This window comes from Sciurus carolinensis, chromosome 9 (assembly GCF_902686445.1).
Source record: "Sciurus carolinensis chromosome 9, mSciCar1.2, whole genome shotgun sequence".
Taxonomy (NCBI): Eukaryota; Metazoa; Chordata; class Mammalia; order Rodentia; family Sciuridae; genus Sciurus; species Sciurus carolinensis.
This window is the reverse complement of record NC_062221.1, coordinates 40,973,364-40,993,263: the sequence shown is the minus strand read 5'-3', so window position 1 is coordinate 40,993,263 and position 19,900 is coordinate 40,973,364. Positions and strand designations below refer to the sequence as shown.

The window sequence follows — 19,900 nt, the reverse complement described above, 5'->3', positions numbered from 1 at the left end:
CTAGAGCTACTAAAAAACTTGCAAATACAAAATAGTTGATAAAAATATTCCTTTGGGGGCTGGGGATATAGCTCAGTTGGTAGAGTGCCTGCCCCGTAAGCACAAGGTCCTGGGTTCAATCCCCAGCACCGCAGAAAAAAGAAAAAAAAAAAAAATTCCTTTGGATTGTACAAGAAGGGAAACGGGACCACTGATAGGACATGGTGTATGACTAATCAGACTTGGCTTCTTTCTCTTCTGCTTCATCAGAGGCTGGACTCTCCTCGTTTTTAGTTTCTCCATCTTTGGTAGGTAAATCTTTTGTTTCTTGGTTAGTCACTTCAGCCTGTTTTCCCTTTGCTCCCCTTTTCCCTTTTGTTTGAACTTTCTTGTCAGAAGATTTCTCCTTGCCCGCCGCCTTCCTGGGCTTGGCGTCCGCCTTGGCAGGAGCAGGCTTAGCGACAGGAGGGCCGACCTGCGCTTGGGCTCCTCCCTCGCCGCGCCCTCAGCCGGCCGAGCTGACCTTCCTCTTGGGCGTCTTGGTGCGGCGCGGGCGCCTTCTGAAGCTGCGCTGCCTGGCCGCCGCCGCTGCTCCCGCCGCCCAAGCTGCTGCGACCCACCCGCAGTAGGGGCGGTCCAAAGATCGGCTCTTTAAAGCATAAGACTAATAATGGGGGGTTATCAGAAATTTTGGGGAGTAGGGAAGACCCTCAAACCAAATAACTCTACCTAAACATATATGGTGCTTTTTAGTTTATTAAAACTACTGGAGACCGTCTGATTCAAGTGTCTAAATTATGCTCCTGAACCTATTAAATGCAGTGCCAGGATGTTCAGATGTTCAAACTGAACAATGGTGTTCTTTTCACTAATCTGAGCTGAGGAGAGAATTCCAAAACATGAGAACGAGATATAGTCACATCAAATGAATGAAGAAAAACAAACATGACCATCTTGAAATGTCAATGCTTTAAGCTACAAAAAAACTCCCGAGAGAAAGTAAAGACCTAAACGAATAGCAAGATGTACCATAATCCATGGATAAGAGTATACTAAGATGCCAAAGCTCCCCAGATTGACACATTCAGTGTACAGCTGGCCTCCAAATCTGTTGGTTCTGGTTCCACATCCACAGATTTAAACAACCTTGAATTTATATCCCCTTTCAGTGAATGAAAGTCTTTCAACAAATTGTGCTGGACCAAGTAGATAACTATATATTAACAAAACAAAACAAAACAAAACAAAACAATGAAAGGACCTTAACCCCACCTCACATATGAACTCAAGTTATGTCAGGATGGATGATAAGCCTAAACATAAAATTCTAGAAGAAAAACAAAGGATATCCTTTTTAAAGGACATTCTGGTGAATATCCTTTTTAGATTTATTTTTATTAAAACTTATTAGTGGTATATATTAATAAGGTTCAGTGTGGTATTTCGATACATGCATACACCATACACTGATCAAATCCAAACCACCCTTCCCAATTTATAATAAGCACCATTCTACTTCCACTTTCAAGTTAACTTAGGTTTTTTAGCTTCCACGTGAGAAAGAACATGAGGTACTTGTCTATATCTGGTTTATTTCACTTAGCATAATGACCTCCAGTTCCATTCAATTTGCTGTAAATGACAGGATTTCATTCTTCTTTTTGTGAACAATACTCCACTGTGAACTGTTACATTTTCTTTACCTGTTCATCTGACAATGAACACACAGGCTGATCCCTATCTTAGCCATTGTAACTAGTGCTGCAATAAACATGGGTGTGCCAATGAATCTTTTGTATGCCGACTTCATTTCCTATGTATATATATGAAGAAGTGGGTAGATGTACCATGTGGTACATCTATTTTTAGTTTTCTGAGGAAACACCATACTGTTTTCCATAGTAGCTGTACTAATTTGCATTCCCACCAAAAGTACTTACAAGTTCCTTCTTCTCCATATCCTCACCACCATTTATTTATTTTATAGTAGTCATTCTAATTGGGATGAAATGGTATCTTCCTTTAGTTTTGATGTGCATTTTCCTGGTGGTTAATGATATTTAGCATTTTTTCATATTTGTTGGTTGTTTACATTTCTTCTCTGGAAAAGTATCTATTTGGATCATTTGTTCATTTTTTGGTGCTAGGATTACTTGTTTTTGGTTGAGTTCCTTATATACTTTGGAATATTAACCCTCATCTCTTCACTGTGTTGACTGCTTTCTCTGATATGCAGATGTTTTTTAGTTTGTTGTAATCCTATTTGTCAATTTTTGCTTTTGCTTCTGGTGCTTCTGGCATCCTATCCAGAAAATCACTACCTGTCTCTTAAGTGTTTCTCCTACATTTTCTTCTAGTAGTTTCAGTTTCAGGTCTTAAGGTCTTTGATCCATTTGGAGTTGATTTTTTAACAGGTGTGAGACAGGAGTCAAATTTCAATATTCTGTATGTGTATATCCCATTTTCCAAATATCTTTTGTTGAAGAGCTGTCCTTTGTCTAGTGTATGTTTTTGGCATGTTTATCAAGAATCAACTGTCTACAGATGTGAAGTACTTTTTCTGGGTTTTCTATTCTGTTCCATTGGCCTATGTGTCTGTTTTGATGCCAGCGTCATGCTGTTTTGGTTACTACAGCTCTGTAGTATGTCTTGAAATTAGGCACTGTGATACCTCAAGCTTTGTTCTTTTTGCCCAAGACCACTTTGGCTATTTGGGGGTCTTTTCTTCTTCCACATGAATTTTAGAATTTTTTCCTAGTTTGTGAAGAATTTCATTGGTATTCTGATAGGGAGGGAGTTCAATGAATCTGTAAATCACTTTGGATAGAAGAGGCAATTTAACAATGTTATTTCTTCTAATCCAGGAGCATGAGTAGTCTTTGCATTTTTGTCTGTGTGTATTCAATTTCTTTCATTGGTGTTTTATAAGTTTCATTGTAGAGGTCTTTTACTTCCTTGGTTAAGTATATTCCTAGGTATTTTATTTTATTTTTGTAGCTATTGACCCAGCTATCCCACTCCTCAGTTTATACCCAGAGGACTAAAAATCAGCATACTACAGAGACACAGTCACATCAATATTCGTAGCAGCTCAATTCACAATAGCTAGATTGTGGAACCAACTGAGATGTCCTTCAATTGATGAATGCGCAAAGAAACTGTGGTATATATACACAATGGAATATTACTCACCCATAAACAAGAATAGAATTATGGCATTTGCTGGGAAATGAAGTTGGAAAATATCATGCTAAGTCAAACAGGCCAAGTCCAAAAAACCAAAACCTAATGTTTTCTCTGATAAGTGGACGATGACACAAAACGAGGGGGGGTAGGGGAAAGAGAAGAACGAAGGAACTTTGGATGGTATAGAGGAAAATGGGGTGGAATGGGGTGGGGGAAGGAAAGACAGTAGAATGAGACAGACAGTATTACCCTATGTATATGTATGATTACATGAATGGTGTGAATCTACATTGTGTACAACCATAGAAATGAAAAGTTGTACCCCATTTGTGCACAATGAATCAAAATGCAGTCTGCAAAAATAAAAAAAAATAGATAAGAATAAAAAATTGCTTTCATTTCTTTCTCAGAAAATTTATTACTGGTGTATAGAAAAGCAACTGGTTTTCCTGTTGATTTTGTATCCTCTTTAGCAAATTCATCAGTTCCAATAGTCTTTTGATGGCCTCTAGGTTTTTCTATGCATAGAATCATATCACCTGCAAAAAAGATGATTTGGCTTTCTCCTTTCCTTTTTTTTCCTATGCCTTTCTCTCTTTTTTAAAAAAATCTTTTTGTAAGGCTGGTCTGGTGCTCATGAATTCCCTAAGTTTTGTACCTCCCTGACCCAATAATGGGGATTGAATCCAGGGGTGCTTAACCATTGAGCTACATCCCTAGCCCTCTGTAATTTTTATTTTGAGACAGAGTCTAAGTTGCCTAAGGTGACTACGAACTTGCCATCCTCCTGCCTCAGCCTCAAGAGTTGCTGAAATTGCAGGCATACACCATCATGTCCAGCAAATTTCCTACATTTATGCTAGAATTTGAAGGTCTTTATTTCTTCTTCATTGATGAAGGATAGCCTTATGGTGCTCAGTAATCTTCAGTGGCAGTTATTTTGTTTCAGTACTTGGAATACTTGGTCATTCACGCCCTCCAGACTCACAGGGTTTCTCCTAAGAAAAATCTGTTGATTAATGGGGATAGCCTCAAAAAAGCAAGTTGGTACTTTTCTCTTGCAGATTTAAAATTTTTTTGTCTTGAACTGTTGACAGTCTGACTTAATATGCCATAGAGAAGACCTTTTCTGGTCATGTCTACTTGAGGTCCTAAAAGATTTGGTATATGGAAGTCTTTCCCAAGATCAGGAAGTTTTCTGTTTCTGTTTCACTGAATAGGTTTTCTATGCCCTTTACTTTGTTATCCTCACTTTTAGGTATTCCAAAAATACAAATGTTTGTTCATTTACTCATGCCCCATGGGTCTGGAATACTCTCTCTTTTTTTTTTTTATCTGACTCGGATATTTCAAAAGACTTGTCTTCAAGTTCAGATATTCTTTCTTCTGTTAGATCTAGTGGGTTGTTGAGGTTTTCAACATTTATTTTTTATTTGACTTATTGAGCTTTTAATTTCCAGGATTTCTGTTTTTTTTTTTTCCCCAAATCTCTCTTTGCTAAATTTCCAAATTCATATCCTGCATTGTCTTCCTAATTTCATTTGACTGTATACCTGCATTCTCTTAGATCTCAGTTGGCTTTTAAAAATCATTCTTTAAAATTCTTTATCAGGCATTTTATCCATTTTGACTTCTTTGGAATCTGTCACTAGAATGTTACTGTGAGGCATCATGTTTCTTCATATTTCTGTGTTCATATGTTCAGATTTGCACAGCTGATGGTTCAGATACCCTACCACTTCAATAAGGTGGCCTTCTTAGTGGCCTTTTCTGAATAAACACCTTAGGGCATTGTTTTGTTATGTTGGCTTTGATTCTAGCTGCGCACCACAATGTAGTCTCCCCATAGCTTCTTTGGCCATGATTAATGAGTCTGGGCATGGTGGAATAGGAAAGACCCTGTGTTTCTGTTGAGCACACAAGACAGGGGACACTCTTAGCATTCCAGGCAGATATGGTGTAGACAAATTGGGTGTGAAGTGCTGTGTGGCTACTCCTATGATGGGAACGGTAACACTCTGACCAGCAAGGGCCTTTGGCACTGGCAGCTCTGGCAGTGGTGAGGTACCTGCAGAACTTGTTCTCTGATCACTTAGTGGTGTGGGCCCAGGTGCTACCTAGAAGGCAGTGGTGGGAACCACAGAACACCTTCTGGGGCACTCACACGTGGTCCTGACAGCACTGTGCAGTCAGACATGGTTCAGGGATGGGCAGGTGGTGGCAACCTCACAGGTGGCATGGCAGTGGTGCCTTAGTGTTTTCCTCTGTTACTTCAGTGGCAGCGCACTCAGGAGCAGGACCATGGCCAAAGGTGGGCAAAGTTTGTCTTGGGACCACCTTTGGCCATGTGAGCCTAGGGGATGGGGCAATGGCTGGAGTCACAAAGTCACTAAGGCCCCCAGGTTCACCATATGCGCAGGGCAGCTCTAAGAACCTGGTGTTCTCTCCCCATTCTAAGCATGGTGCAGGAGGGAAGGGTGGTGGGAACCTCATGGGAATGTCCTCAGTTCTGGCATTGGGGTGAGCCTTGGCTGGCCATGCTCTAGGTCTCAAAGAGGAAGTCCCCAGATTTCCTGGTTTTTAGGGCAGCACCCTCTATTACCCTCTGTAACACCTGTCTCCTACAGTGCAGGGCATTTAGTGGGTCTGGGTCACAGGCCCTCTGCTGGATTAAGTGGGGTTCTCAAGGCGACTACCCATCTTTAGCAAGAACAGCACAATGCCCATGGTGTTCTAGAGATGGGAATAAGCAGGAGTTTTGGACCCCTGAGAAGTGCAAACACAGCAGCTCAGTTCTTAAGATGGCTCCTGGCTAAAGCACCTGGGGGGGTCACTGAGAAATGATGTAAAATACTTTTCCAAAGCAGGGCTACTGAGCAGATTTCAGGTTTCTTTCTTTTCTTTTCAAAATAAAAATGGACAAAATGTTTGAAAAGACACTTCAAGAAGAAAAATGGTCAATAGGACACAAAAAGTTACTCAATACCTTTAGTAATCAGGAAAAAGCTAATTAAAACCACAATGAAATACAATCTCACATGGCTAAAATCTAAAGAACAAACAAAACCAAATAGTGGAAAAATGTACATCAATTGGAACTCTCATATACTGCTGTTGGGCATGTTAAATGGTATACTCTTTGGAAAATAATTTGTCATTTAAGCATATACCTATCCTATGATTCAGCACCTCCATTCCTAGGTATTTATCCAAGTTAAAACATATGTCCGGGCTGGGGAGATAGCTCAGTCGGTAAAGTGCTTGCCTTGCAAGCACAAGGCCCTGAGTTCAAGCCCCAGCACCGCAAAAAAAAAAAAAAAAAAAGAAAAACATATGTCCACAAAAATATGAACTCAAAATCAATGATCACTTATTTTCAGAAGGTGCATCTGTGGGGGGGGTGTGTTTCTTTCTGATCATAATAAATAGTTAACAAACTGGTGACTAATGGTTTAATACTCATTTTTAAGTATAATTATGTCATATGACATACACAGAACTATATGTAATATATGTAAGTTTTGAAACAATCAAGTTTACTTACTGTATATATGCATTCACTCCTTTACTTCAAAAATATTTATGGAGGATCAAAAATATATTTCAGGTATCCAAGTTCAAACTGTGACTTAACCACAGATGTAGTGCTGATATTTCTCCGTAAGAATCGGAGTATATCTTTCAGAATAAAGTTTACTTAAATGAGGTTCCTGATCTTCTCACAGAAGGAAAAAGTGTTACATAACCTAATAGTCTCAGGCTTAGGAAGCAAAAACAAGCCTGGTGCCAGTCAGGTCTGGCAGATGCAGGAGTTACGGGTGGTCATTTCAGGCCTCCATTCCCTGCGGGCCCACCTGCTCCACCTCCCTTGTCCAGAGCCACTGGAGGATGGGTCCTGGGAGCAAAGGCTAAACTATGGAGAAATACTCCAAAGAAGGCTGCTGCCCTGTCAGTGGCATCATTACTCAGGCTTGGAGGAAGAGACTGCCACCACAGGTGCTGCCCGCCCCTCTGTCACTTCCCTTCCTTCCCTTAGTGCCCTTAGAGTGACATCTCAGAGTCTCCGGGTCTGGAGGTGTGATGACTGAGGCAGGACCCCTGCTTCCCTGAGTTTGTTTACAGACCACACCACCCAGCACCTGGGAGAGTAGTGTTTAGATTTCTAGGGCATTTTTTAAAAAATTTTGATTCATTGTACAAAACGGGGTACAATTTTCATTTCTCTGGTTGTACATAAAGTAAAGTCACACCGTTTGTGTGATCATACATATACATAGGGTAATGATGTTTGTCTCATTCTGTTATCTTTCCTTCCCCCCGCCCCGCTCCACCCCTCATTTTCCTCTATAAAATCCATCCTTCCTCCATTCTTGCCTCTCCCCACACCCCATTATGTATCATCATCCACTTAACAGAGAAATCATTCGGTCTTTGGTTTTTGGGGATTGGCTTATCTCACTTAGCATGAAATTCTCCAACTCCATCCATTTACCTGCAAATGCCATAATTTTATTCTTCTTTATGGCTGAATAATATTGCATTGTGTATATATACCATAGTTTCTTTATCCATTCATCTATTGAAGGGCATCTCGGTTGGTTCCACAATCTAGCTATTGCGAATTGAGCTGCTATAAACATGGATGTGGCTACATCACTGTAGTATGCCGATTTTAAGTCCTTTGTGTACAGGCCAAGGAGTGGGATAGCTGGGTCAAATGGTGGGTCCATTCCAAGTTTTCTGAGGAATCTCCATACTGCTTTCCAGAGTGGTTTCACTAATCTACAGTCCCACCAACAATGCATGAGTGTACCTTTTCTCCCACATTCTTGCCAACGCCTATTGTTGCTTAGGGCATTTAGAGAGTGTTTAACCTGCTCATGCCTTTTGACCCAGTATCTGCACTCCAGGAATTTATCATAAGGAAATAATCAGAGTTGAGAGAAGGAACTGCTGCTAGAGCAGCTCATTTCCTAGCATGCCTGCAACAGCCTACAAAACACCTTTCCCCTCAAAGGAATCAAAACAACTTACCATCTAACAATAGGGAATTTATCAAATGAATTATGATACAGTCATTAGATAGACTACTACCTGCAGCCATGAGAGACAAGTTCTAGAGAAGAATAAAACTGTTGGAGAATATCATGCTAAGAGAAGAAGATGCTGCCAAATATGTTTGATGACAAATAGCATGATAAAGTGGTGGGTAGCAGGGCCTCTTGCAGGCAAATGGGATAAAATATTCCCAGCCTCACAGAAAGCCAGTAGATCCCTGAATCCAGGTTACCGAGGAAGTCTGCGCATGTCCTCATAGTTTTATGGAATGGGGAAGGGGAGGCTGAAAACCACTGGTATATTGCCCCAGTATTGACCAAGGAGAAAAAAGTGATGTGAATACTTAGATGAGAGGTAATCAATGCCAGGCTACATGTGATTAATAAGGTTTTGGCCTTAGAAACCAGTATTTTTCAAATTTGAATGCCGATCCAGTTAAAAGATCAATTCTGGTTCAATATGTTGTGGTAGATCTGAGATTCTAAATTTCTAGAAAGATTCTAGGTAAGGCCCCTGCTGTAGGGACTGCACCTGCAAAACCAAGGTTGTGGATGGCACATATTTGGTAGGAAAATAGGCAAGTTATGCTAACAGCAACTATCTCTAGTTGGTGAGAATATGGGTACATATTTATTTTTTTACACTGTCCTATATTTTCCATGATGAAAAATTATTGCTTTTGTAATAAAAAAGAAAACTTTTCATATTTCTAAACCTTTGACTTGGGCTGGAGATGCAGGTCGGTGGTAGAGGGCTTGCCTAGCATGTGTGAGGGCCCTGAGTCCCATCTCACCACTGCAAAAAATGAAAATACAAAACAAAACAAAAAACCTTCGATTCAAGTAGTCTTAAAGGAATCTATCTTAAATAACGTGAAATGGGATCAAAGGTTTATTTATATTTAAATTAGAATGATCTGTAATACAAAAAATTAGTAACCACCTAGTTCTCTTTTTTCTTTCTTTCTTTCATTCATTCATTCATTCATTCACTCACTTTGGAGTGCTGGGGATTGAACCCAAAGCCTTGCACATGCTAAGCAAATACTCTACCATTGAGATAACACCCCAGTCCTCTAAATTTAAGAAAATGACTTAAAAAGGATGAAATGGCAAGTGATCATTAAAAACACTTATAAAGACATGGGGAAATAAAATGATAAACTTTTTATCACTGTATGATATCTATGCTGAATTACTAATATAAAATAAATTAAATATAAAATGCTAAATTTACTATTTAATAAAAAACAGGAAAGAAATATGACAAAATGTTCATGTCTTTGGATACTTGGATGGATTTTTTCCCCTTTAAACTTTTTTTCCCTTTAAACTTTTCAGAATACAGTAAAGTTGAAGGAGGGCAGGATTAGCACTGGGAGGCAAGGATACTAATGGAAAGTGGCAGAGAAAAGGGAGAAAAGAGACAACCATTCAAGGGTCAGGAAGAAGGGAGCAGACTTGGGGCCGATCAGCTGGGGAACAGGGTAAGGGTGTGGGACCTGGGGGATTTCTTCTTAGAACACCAGGGTGGGAGTACAGGAGAAAGACAAAGTGTTGGTGAAGGTAAAGTCAGCAGCTGAAGCCATGGATCTGTACCCCAGCAGGGGGAGGGAGGATCCAAAGTCTACCACCTCTCATCCTCCCTGACCCCTTGCTGAATGGCTCTAGGCAGGGGCTGCCAACAGGGAAGTCACTGACTCAGCTGTGGAGACTTGCCACCTCTCCATTCAGCTTCCCTGGACACAATGGATGCTTCCTAGAAACACCTCAGCAATTGATCTCTCCCTTTTCCTTCCCAGAATGCAATTGCTCCCTATGATTACCTAAAGCTGTAAGGAGTAAGAATTCATGTTACCCTTCTCTGATAAAGCAAAATGTAGTCTGTTCCATGTTCCCCTTTCTGGGCTTCTTTCTGGCCTCAAACTCCAGACAGGTAGCAAAAAGCAGGAGAAACATATGCAAACCAATAGAAACTTGCATCACTCATTGAAGATCAAACTAGACAGCACTTCTTAAACTATAAAATGTGTTTTGTTTTGTAATTTTTCTTTTTTTGAAACAGTGTCTCTCTATGTTGCCCAGGCTGGTTTTGATCTGGGTTCAAGCAACTCTCCTACCTCAGTGTCCCAAGTGTTGGGACACAGAATTACACCACTACGCCCGGAAAAAACTGTATTTTAACTATTTAAAATGTAAATATTAATAAACAGCATATTACTTATCTAAGTTAAAAAGAAAACCCACCTATGTATCTGTTCTATGATTTTCTCACCGAGGGGAAAGGCAGGCAAAGATTCACTGTGCCAGTGTCAGAATTTCATAAAATTGTATTAGCTCTCCCCCACCTCTGGGACATTCCTATGAAGTATGCTTATCCCTTGTTCACACAAGAGGCACTGCAAGCCCAGAGGAGGACCCAGCCTTAAACCCCTGCCAGGCAGTGGCATTCCTGTGCCCTTCTCCTATTCCACACTGACACCCATCTGCTATTCCACAATAGGGTGGAGTTGATATCTGCAGAGATGCTAGATTCACACATCTGCTTTCACAGTCAAAGGATTTTAATCCGCAAACAACAGAGTCAAAGCCCTGGGTTCAAAGGGAAAGGCTCAGGTTTAGCTGTCATCCCAATTCCAAAGTTGTGCTGCACCTAACAACCTGTTAGCATTTGTAACATTTCCCTAAAGCCAGGACGTGCAGCCCAGGCTCACTCTGCAAAAAGAGGTCAGGACTGGAAAGCATTTCTTTCTTCTGGCCTTGGGAGGGGGCGGGGCGGTGAGATGGGGACATGTTTCCTACAAATAAAGTAAAGGAGACAGGCTCTGTCAGCAGTAACAGTGACCCCACAGTGAATCCTCATTCCCTTTCAGGCACTGTGAGAAGCTACTGATGTGCCACTTAATCCTCACAGTCCCAGGAGGCAGGCATTATATCACTCTCATTTTACACAAGAGGAAATGAGGTAGAGAGGTAAAAAAATAAAAATTAAAAATAATAAAAAAAAAGTCCCAGGTAGAGAAAGAACCAGAAATCAACGCCAGCAGTCTCACTGAGTCCACACTCAGGATTGCTATGCCTCACCTTTGTTTGCTTTGGCAAATAATCCACCAAGCCACTTTCCCTAGACAAGGGAGTTAATAATCATCAAAGGGAGCACAAGTCCACACCCTTGGATTCCAAATTTTCCTGAAAGGAGCCAATCAACTTGCTGGTCTGGCATTTACAAAACACTTCAGCCTCCCCATGCACGTCTTTCAGTCAGAGCAAAGTATTCCACTTGGCCCTCATGTATTGTCTTTCCTATCACATTAGGGCACATGTTTACCTAGACTGGCAGTTCTGGTAACAAGGGACTCAAAACAGCTAACTTTTTCTCAAGACCACTCCCCAGGTTTGTTTTTATGGTATTTCCTCTTCCCATTTTCTCCCAACCAACAGAAGCTTCAACTGTGAAGAAACTCTAGACATAAGCAGAGGTAAGAACATATGTCTCATGATCTTTAACCCAAAGTTTCAAGATCAGGAAATTAAGTCATGCTTGGATTTGGGTTGCACAAAGTCCTGGAAACCCATACTGTGTATGGGTGCCTCACTTCCTCAGTCCTACAGTTTTCAGAGGCGCTATGCCTAAGCAATATGTAGGAGCAGACTTGTCATTAGTAGGAACATGGTGGGCAGAGAAGTGGGAGAGGGCACCTACAAGTCCTGGGAGACCCTCAGAGTGGCTGGGATCCAGCCAGGGGCAGTTCAGAAAGCCAAAGTACAGCCTCAACATCCATTTGACTCTGAGAATAAGGATGATTAAAAATGGAGGGATTCTTTGGACCCCATCCCCATGTGATACCCTGGGGAACCCCCAAAGTTTAAAGACCCATCTTTCAACGCACAAAGAGTTCATGACATACAATTCTGAAGGCATTCATTTTCCCTACGGAGACCTGTTCACATATGAACTCCACTTTTGTTGTGCTACAAGTGTAGCAAATCAAAGTAAATGAGAAAAGCAAGCAGGGTGTGGGAAAAAAATGACATAGCTTGTGTTCTTTTGACATAGAAGCACTGCAGAGTAAGCAGGAGCCTCTCAACCTGTCTTTGGTTATCCCATTTTGGACGGACAGACAGACAGACACAGACACACACACACACACACACACACACACACACAGAAATCTCTTACTGTAACAGAAACAACTGCAACCTAGGAATGGGTGGGGGGCACTTGAAGCAGAGGGTAGCAGAGCGGGAACCAGAGGGAACTGGAAGGCACCACCCTTCTCTAAAGAGGAGGCTGTTCCAGTACTGCCTTCAGGAATTCTTGGGGGTAGAACATTTAAACGCTTGATTTTCAATGGGAGTTCAATTTTCTTTTTCTTTTTAACTCTATGCTGGCCTGATAAAACATCTGTGTTGATTGGATGTGGCCCTCGCCTGCAGTATGTCACCAGCACAGCAAGGTGTCTTGAAAACAGTTTGTCTGCACGACCCAACCAGCTCTTGCTGTGCAGCTCGGATGCTTGCTGGATGTAGTGTGCAACTGCAGGCTGGAAATAACTCCCCTCACATCACATAGAGCTAAGTTTGAATGTTGGCTCTGCTTTCACAAGCTGCAAACCCTTAGGCAAACTAGTAACCTCTCTAAGCAACCATTCTCATCTGCAAAATGTGTGGCAATACCCAACTTAGAAAGGTTTGTGAAAAATTAAAAACTTGTATGTGAAGACTACTCTTAATACACATTAAATTTTCTTCTGCCATATCCTTAAAGAAACAAGCTAAGTCCTAGGATTCTTAGATTTCAATCTTCTCATCTGTTCAAAATCAAAACAGTACTCCATCATTGCTGCTCCACCTCACAGGATAGGATGAGAAGCTGCAGATGACAGCAGAGTTAAAATGTAGACTCTCATTGACTTGATTGCCAACACTCTTCCCTCTCATTTCTAGGCTAACAAAGGAGCAATTTACTTTTCTAATGTGTTTATACCCGTCAATAACATGAAGTGGGGAGAAGATGGTGTCGCATTTATAACTCCTTATTATGGCTATTAGCAATCAACTTTCCAGAGTTCAATTCCACAATCCTCTAACAGAGGAGAGTAGGTTACTACCTGCTCGCTTAAGGGCCTGGCAAGTTTTTCTCTTTCCATGCTCTTGGTTTAAGGAACTAGAGAGGAAACTGAGGTAGAAAATAAAGTCACTCAAGAGTTACATGTTTCTTTTATTCACACAATGAAAAGTGAACCATAAGCCAAACAAGTTCACTAAAGTACCATCATGAATTCACTATAGTTTCCAACTGTGAAGGGATTTTTGTTGGTTATCTCCTTATTTTCCCACACATTGCAGTGGAACAAGAGCATGCTTTGGAGTAATTCAATTAAATCTTTTTTTTTTTTTTTTTTTTTTTTTTTTTGTACTGGGGATTTAATCCAGGGACAATTTACCACTGAGCCATATCCTTAGCCCTTTTATTTTTTTTATTTTGAGACAAGGCCTCACTAAGTTGCTGAGGCTGGCCTTGAACTTGCAATCCTCTTGCTTTGGCCACTAGAACTGCTAAGATTACTAGCATACAACATCATGCCCAGCCCTTAATTGAATCTTAAAACATCTCTACATCTTCTTTTGGACTAGTCAATCTATACAGGCCAGGTCTAGACTTTAGGGGATTCATCTAACACTTTGACTTTTAATTGTCACAAATGTCTTTTATTGAGCTCGTTTTCTCTTTAAATCAGAGATGCATTAAGTTCAGATGCACTGAAGCTACTAAAAATTGTGGGTTTATCTTTCAGGAATATGCCTCTCCTTCTTCCCTCTACTGGATTTCAACAGCTCCCTCTCAGAATCAAAACTTTTAAAAATTACTGATCAACATGACAGAATGAGTAGAAAGTATAAGGTGAATCCTGAGAAAAAAATAAGTTAGATATTATCCTCCCCAAAAACAGAGTTCTTGAAAAGAAAAGAATGGAACACCATGCAGAATTTTTAGTAGTCAGTTCTTTGCTAAATATTGACATGTCATGATTCCTAACACAAACTCTTAAAGATATGTAAAAAATCAACAGAAAAGATAAAATCTCTTTCACGTAATAAGTAGATCTCCACTCATCTTGTTATTTGTTTTTTTAATGAAAACCTTCTGACCTATATGATGCTTCCAAAAGTACACAGGTGTGTTCACTACTCTGGCCTGGCTTGTTTGTTTCTGGAACTAGGGATGGAACCCAGGTCCTTGTGCCTGCTAAGAGCATGCTCTACCACAAAGCTACATCTTCATACCCTCCTCTGCTTTTTTTTTTTTTTTGGTGGTGCTGGGGATCAAACCCAGGGCCTTGTGCTTACAAGGCAAGCACTCTACCAACTGAGCTATCTCCCCAGCCCCTAGCCTCTGCTTTTTGATGATTGTAATTTGAAAAGGATTTGGGCAACTGGCAAAAACTGCTAACTCATTTTATATAACCTGCCTGACTGGAGGCAACTCAACCCCCAAGTGTGCTGATGCCCTTTGTGCAGAAAAAGCTGACCCAGCATCCACCAGCATCAACTCAATCCACTCAGTTTTGACATTCTCAGCAAACACCCTGTGCCTTTAGAGCAAAATAAATCCATACCCGCAAGAGAGAAAAGGAAGGCTTGTGATGACTGCAAAGGCAGCCCTGACAACCAGTTTACAAAGAACAAGGATGTGTGGAAGGATTTGAATCTAGAAAGACCTGTAGTGCTAAACCTATCTTCTTTAGTGCTAAACCTATCAAAAAATAAATAAAATAAAAAACAACAACCAGAAAACCTCCACAGGTGATAGTGTTGTTACTTTTAAAGAAAAATGCTCAACATACACAAAAACAGAAACAGTGAGGCCTTCCATACCTATCCCCCAGCTTCAACAATTAACAACTCATGTCCCACTCCTCCCCCCGCATTTCCCTTCTAGCAGCTCCCCAAAACTGGATTATTTAAAGGCATATCCCCAAGTCGTATTTCAACTTCACCCAGTAACTAAAAGTTAAAGGTTTTGAAAAACCGTAATTATGATACCAATACTAAAACAAAACAAAACTAATATCTAAATAACAAGTACAAATTTCCTCCATCGTCTCAATGTTTTAAAAGGTTCTGTCATCAAATCAGGATCCAATAAAGGCCTAGCTCGTTTTTAAAATCACAAGTACCCCATCCCCGATTCTCAGAGGAGCCGGGTGATTCCCAATAACTAATAACCCTATTCCGGGGATACCACAAAGAAACGCTAATCATACGTGTATAAACTTGTCTATAAATTTAAAAACAAAGCACACGCGAACCCATTTCCCCTGAAGAAATTCAACAATGTCGAGAGCCACCATGTACGTGTCCTTTGCAATGGGGCAAGTTATCTCTGGGATCTGAGCAACACCCAACCGCCTTACCCGAGCGTTTTGCACAAGTGGGGGACGAAGCAAGAGTGTTTCCTTCCTCCGAGGCGGGATCCGCGGGGTCGCTTCCCGAAGGGCCCTGCCTGCCGCCACCTCCCGAGACCACCTGCGCAGGTGAGAAAAAGTTGTTTCAGCCGCCGAGTTCCCGAGGGCCCGCCCAGGTTATCTAGAAGGCATCTGGGGCCAGCGAGGCTCGTCATCGAGGAACCAACCAGGACGCTCCAGGGCTGGGAGACCTGCCAGCCCTGCAAAGCCGGAGGCTTAATCCCCGCGCCGGGCGTGCGCGCGGACGCCGTCCGCAACGCCCCCGGCAGCAGCCGGCACGCGATGTCGGCCCCAGCGAACACCCGTGCGTGCGCGCGGGCCCGCAATCACCCGAGAGTGCCTGGAAGGAGGGAGGAATCACCCCCGTTTCTACACCGTCACCTGTTTTATAACGATCACGAGCCACCTCCCCGGTCTCCTGGTCTCAGACCCACCACAGACCCGTCGCGTCCCACCCCGAGCCCGGAACGATCACGCGTCGGTGGTCGCATTCCCGGGTCCCTTAAATAGCAGAGAAACCTCAGCGTCCCAAATCCTATGAGAGAAATTCCTCCCCTCCCGACGCCGGGGAAGCACGGCGCAACCCGGGGGCCGTGGCCCGGCCTGGACGCCTCCCTCGCCCCCCGCACGCACCCGCGGCTCGCGGCTCGCGGCTCGAGGTCAGCGTCCGGCGCCCGGAGTCCCGGCCCACAAGCGGTGAGCTGGCGACCCAGGCACCTGCCGCGCCCGGCCCCAGGTGACTGTCGGCTGGAGGGGCGGGGCCCGCGTGTCCGCCCACTCCGCCCCGCCCTGAGCATCCGGGAGGGCGGGGAGCGCGGCCCCCGAGATCCCACCGCGCTCTGCTGGCTCCAGACCCGGAAGAGCGGGCGTCGGCGCCCGGCACAGCGCGCCTGTCTAGGCCTAGCGAGAGACCGGCCAGAGGACGCCCCCTGCAGGTGGGGTGGCGAGAGGTATGGGGGCTGTCACCCCTCGGACTGGAAAGGCGTGGGGGCTGAGGTTGGCCGAGAAACGCCTCGGTGGAGCGCGATGCGAGAGCTGCTGGGAGCTTAATGACACCCGCTTCCCGGAGCTGGGTCTTGCCCAGCCCCAGCTCAAAGAGCGCCTCATGTCCCCAGCAGACAGGACGGGCAGGGCAGCTCTTGGTCACAGCCTCTCAACAGTTTCACAAATTTACACTTTTGGCACTTGTTTCCAGATGAGCGTACACACAGGTGACAGAACCTGAGACTTTCATGCCACTAAACAACTGCCAGTGATGCACTATGAATTCTGATTTTTAAATTAAAATTTGCAAGTTACACACATATTGCATTGCTTTTGTGTGTCTACAGTGCTGATTTGTTGTAGTTGTTCAACAAATATTTGTTACACACTTATGACTTGTTAGTTATTTGAACATATAAAATATGGCACATATAAAATGTGATATAGTTGAAATATATAAAATATGGCACAGTTTGCTCCTCCTACTGCTCCTCTTCAAGCAGAGCCTTAAATGAGGAGTAAGGGCATTTCTTAACCCTGGAAAGAGTCTGGCCTGGCCTTGTCAGGAATTCAGTAATGGCCCCAGAGGAGGAGTAAGAACCCCAACAGAAATAAGTATGGGCTTCTAGGGGAACTTTGCGGGGTGGCGGGGTTCGCTCATCTGAGAGGGTCAGAGAGGATGTCCTGGAGAAGGTTAGAGATCCTCTAAATCAAGAAGGACTAGACTACAGGATTCACCAGGATGTGAGGTGTTTCTGCCCAGAGTCCACTGTGGGCAAAGTGAGAGGCAGAGAGTCACAGAGTGTGTGTCCTCATAGAGGAATGGCAAGGGGGGATCATATTCTGACAGGGAGAGGATGGGAGTTGAGTTAGTGGTGGGTGTAGGGGTCAGATCACACTCCTAACACAGCTGCCATCGCTATAAAACAGGAGCTGGACGTACATCACTCCAAACTTCAAGGTAGGGTTACTATTTGCCTTTACAGGAGGGGAAAATGAAGTCCAGGAGGAGAGGTGCCTTACTAGTAACAAGACTGGGTCAGGGTGATTCTGAGGAGCCAGACTGCATTTTCAATGTCTTTCTCCAGGAGGATTCAGGAGGCTGAATTTGTCTTCAAATACTCCCAGCATCTCTCCCCAAAACCTGTGTCAAAAACTGCCCTCAGGCTTCTCCAGTCTGGGGAGGATGTGCACTTGGGGACGTCTATGCACACCAGATACCTCCCAAGGGGAGCCCCATGGCAGAGACCTATCATTGCTTCCCACTATTCATTCTTTCCTATAAAAACGGAAATGAAGCTAAGCCGAAGGCTTCTTGTAACAAAGACTACATTTCTCTGCCTTCCTTGCAGTGAAATTTATCAACAGTGGTGCCCAGAACCCCTGGAAATTCACCATTCAGTAGCACTTCTAAGGCATCGGCTCCTCTTGCAACAGCTCTAATTGGTCAGATTAATCTGTCTTCGTGGGATAAACATTACTGCCTCCTTGATAATCTTCCCCTCTTAACTTCTAAGCGACTTAGGTTTCATTCAGGGAGACAAAGTACCAAACTATTCACCTTCCCAGAGGTCATCACTGGGGTGGTCACATGATTCTGACCATTGAGAGGCAGAAACGGATCACATGACATGGTTCTGACCAATGAGATACAGGAGGAAGTCCTGCCACGGCTTTTGCTTTACTGATGCAGATATTGTTCCTTTCCTTTTAGTTTTCTTCCTGCTCTTTGGCTGCAGGTGGAGTAGTAATCTTAGGCCATAGGACAACACCAAACAGAGAAGTGGACTAAGCAGCACCCACTCTGATATGTCTTACTTCAGCCTTCTTATTACATGAGAAAAATACCCACTCTGCTTGTTTAATGCACTCATGTTCGGGGTTTGTTACATGCAATTCAATGCAATCCCAATGGGTGAAATGTACTTCCCAAAGAAAAGCCTCTAAAATCAATCTAGCCGACTTGACCACAAGGTACGTTTTGGCATCAGACTGTCCGGGTTTGAGTTTCAGCGCTTCCATTTATGTTAGTTAATTACCTTGGGGAAGTCTGAAATGAGATTATGTGTGGTAAAATTAGAAGCTATCGTAAAAGCCCAAGAATAATGCCTGGTATGTGTGGAATGATTATTAAATGATCATTGAGATAATTCTTATCTATCAGTTTCCATCAAATGTTTCCCTGGCAAATATGTAAATAGCAAATTACATATTCATTTCGCGTTTTCACTTCTTTAAGTTTTTTCCTAGTCATATCTTAAACGCTTTGGAACAGGAAACTTCAAGTTTCTTAAAAACCACCATTTGCCTAGCATCGTGTTTCTTCATTTCCTTGACTATAATTGCTCTCTAAAACATTTAAAAAGGAAAGAATAGAAGCAGGTGCCTTGTTTTGACCAGTCATGAATTACTACTCATGCACTAGTTGAACAGGTACAGGTGTGTATTTGTATTTGACTCATAGCTCTTTTAAAAAAGAAAAAATTAGTAATTCCAGTGTCAATGCTTCTAGCTTAGAATTTTTCATTGCTAAATAAAATATTTTAATGGTCCAGAAATATGTTTTTGTTCAAGCTGAATAGCATTGAAAAGTACTATTATTCACTTAGCTCTTTTTTATTGTTGTTGTTCCTGGGGTTCTTATGTTTGTTTTTGTTGATTGATTGGTACTCTGCTTCCACATGCTAAGCAGGCATTCTACCTCAGAGCTATACCCACAACTCTTCATCTAGCTTTTTAATATGAAAAATAGCACGTTTTCAATTGCTACACAAGGTTTTAAGGAAGCAAACAAAAAATGGATATATCGTCTTTTGTTACTGGACATTTAGGTTCTTTTTAGGTTCTCTTGATTACAGAAAACATGTTTGAACCTTGTTTGTCTCCACACTTTTGCCCATTTGTGCAATCTGACCACTTTTCCCCACTCGACTACTACCTTCCAGGTCCAAGCTGCTGTCTGTCTCTTGATTGGATGATTGAACTAGCCTCCTGCAGGGCTGCTACTTTTGCCTTCCCCTTGTTCAACCCGTTTGCAATAGGGCTGCTGGAACAGCCATATGAAAATGTGAATTAAATGATGCCCATCTGCTTAAAACTTTGAAACAACTTCTCACCCAGAATTAAACCTAGATTCCTTACAATGGCCACAGTATATTTTAAAGCAATGTCTACCCCATTGCCATTATCTCCCTAAACAATGTCTTTCCATTTCCCACTACACCT

At 42.5% G+C, this 19,900-nt stretch overlaps 1 protein-coding gene and 1 pseudogene across 3 annotated transcripts in view; both read right to left on the bottom strand.

Annotated features, from left to right (window-relative positions):
• Gpr160 (G protein-coupled receptor 160) overlaps window positions 1-16,528 on the bottom strand; it is a 42,618-nt gene extending 26,090 nt beyond the window's left edge. For all 3 annotated transcript variants that reach the window (XM_047564428.1, XM_047564426.1, XM_047564429.1), the window contains exons 1-2: window positions 16,325-16,528; window positions 15,641-15,752 (exon numbers count right to left, since the gene is read on the bottom strand). The gene's annotated coding sequence lies outside the window, so the exon portion shown is untranslated. The remainder of the gene's footprint in view (window positions 1-15,640; window positions 15,753-16,324) is intronic.
• LOC124993594 (non-histone chromosomal protein HMG-14-like) lies at window positions 212-1,937 on the bottom strand (annotated as a pseudogene).
• Window positions 16,529-19,900: the final 3,372 nt, after the last annotated feature.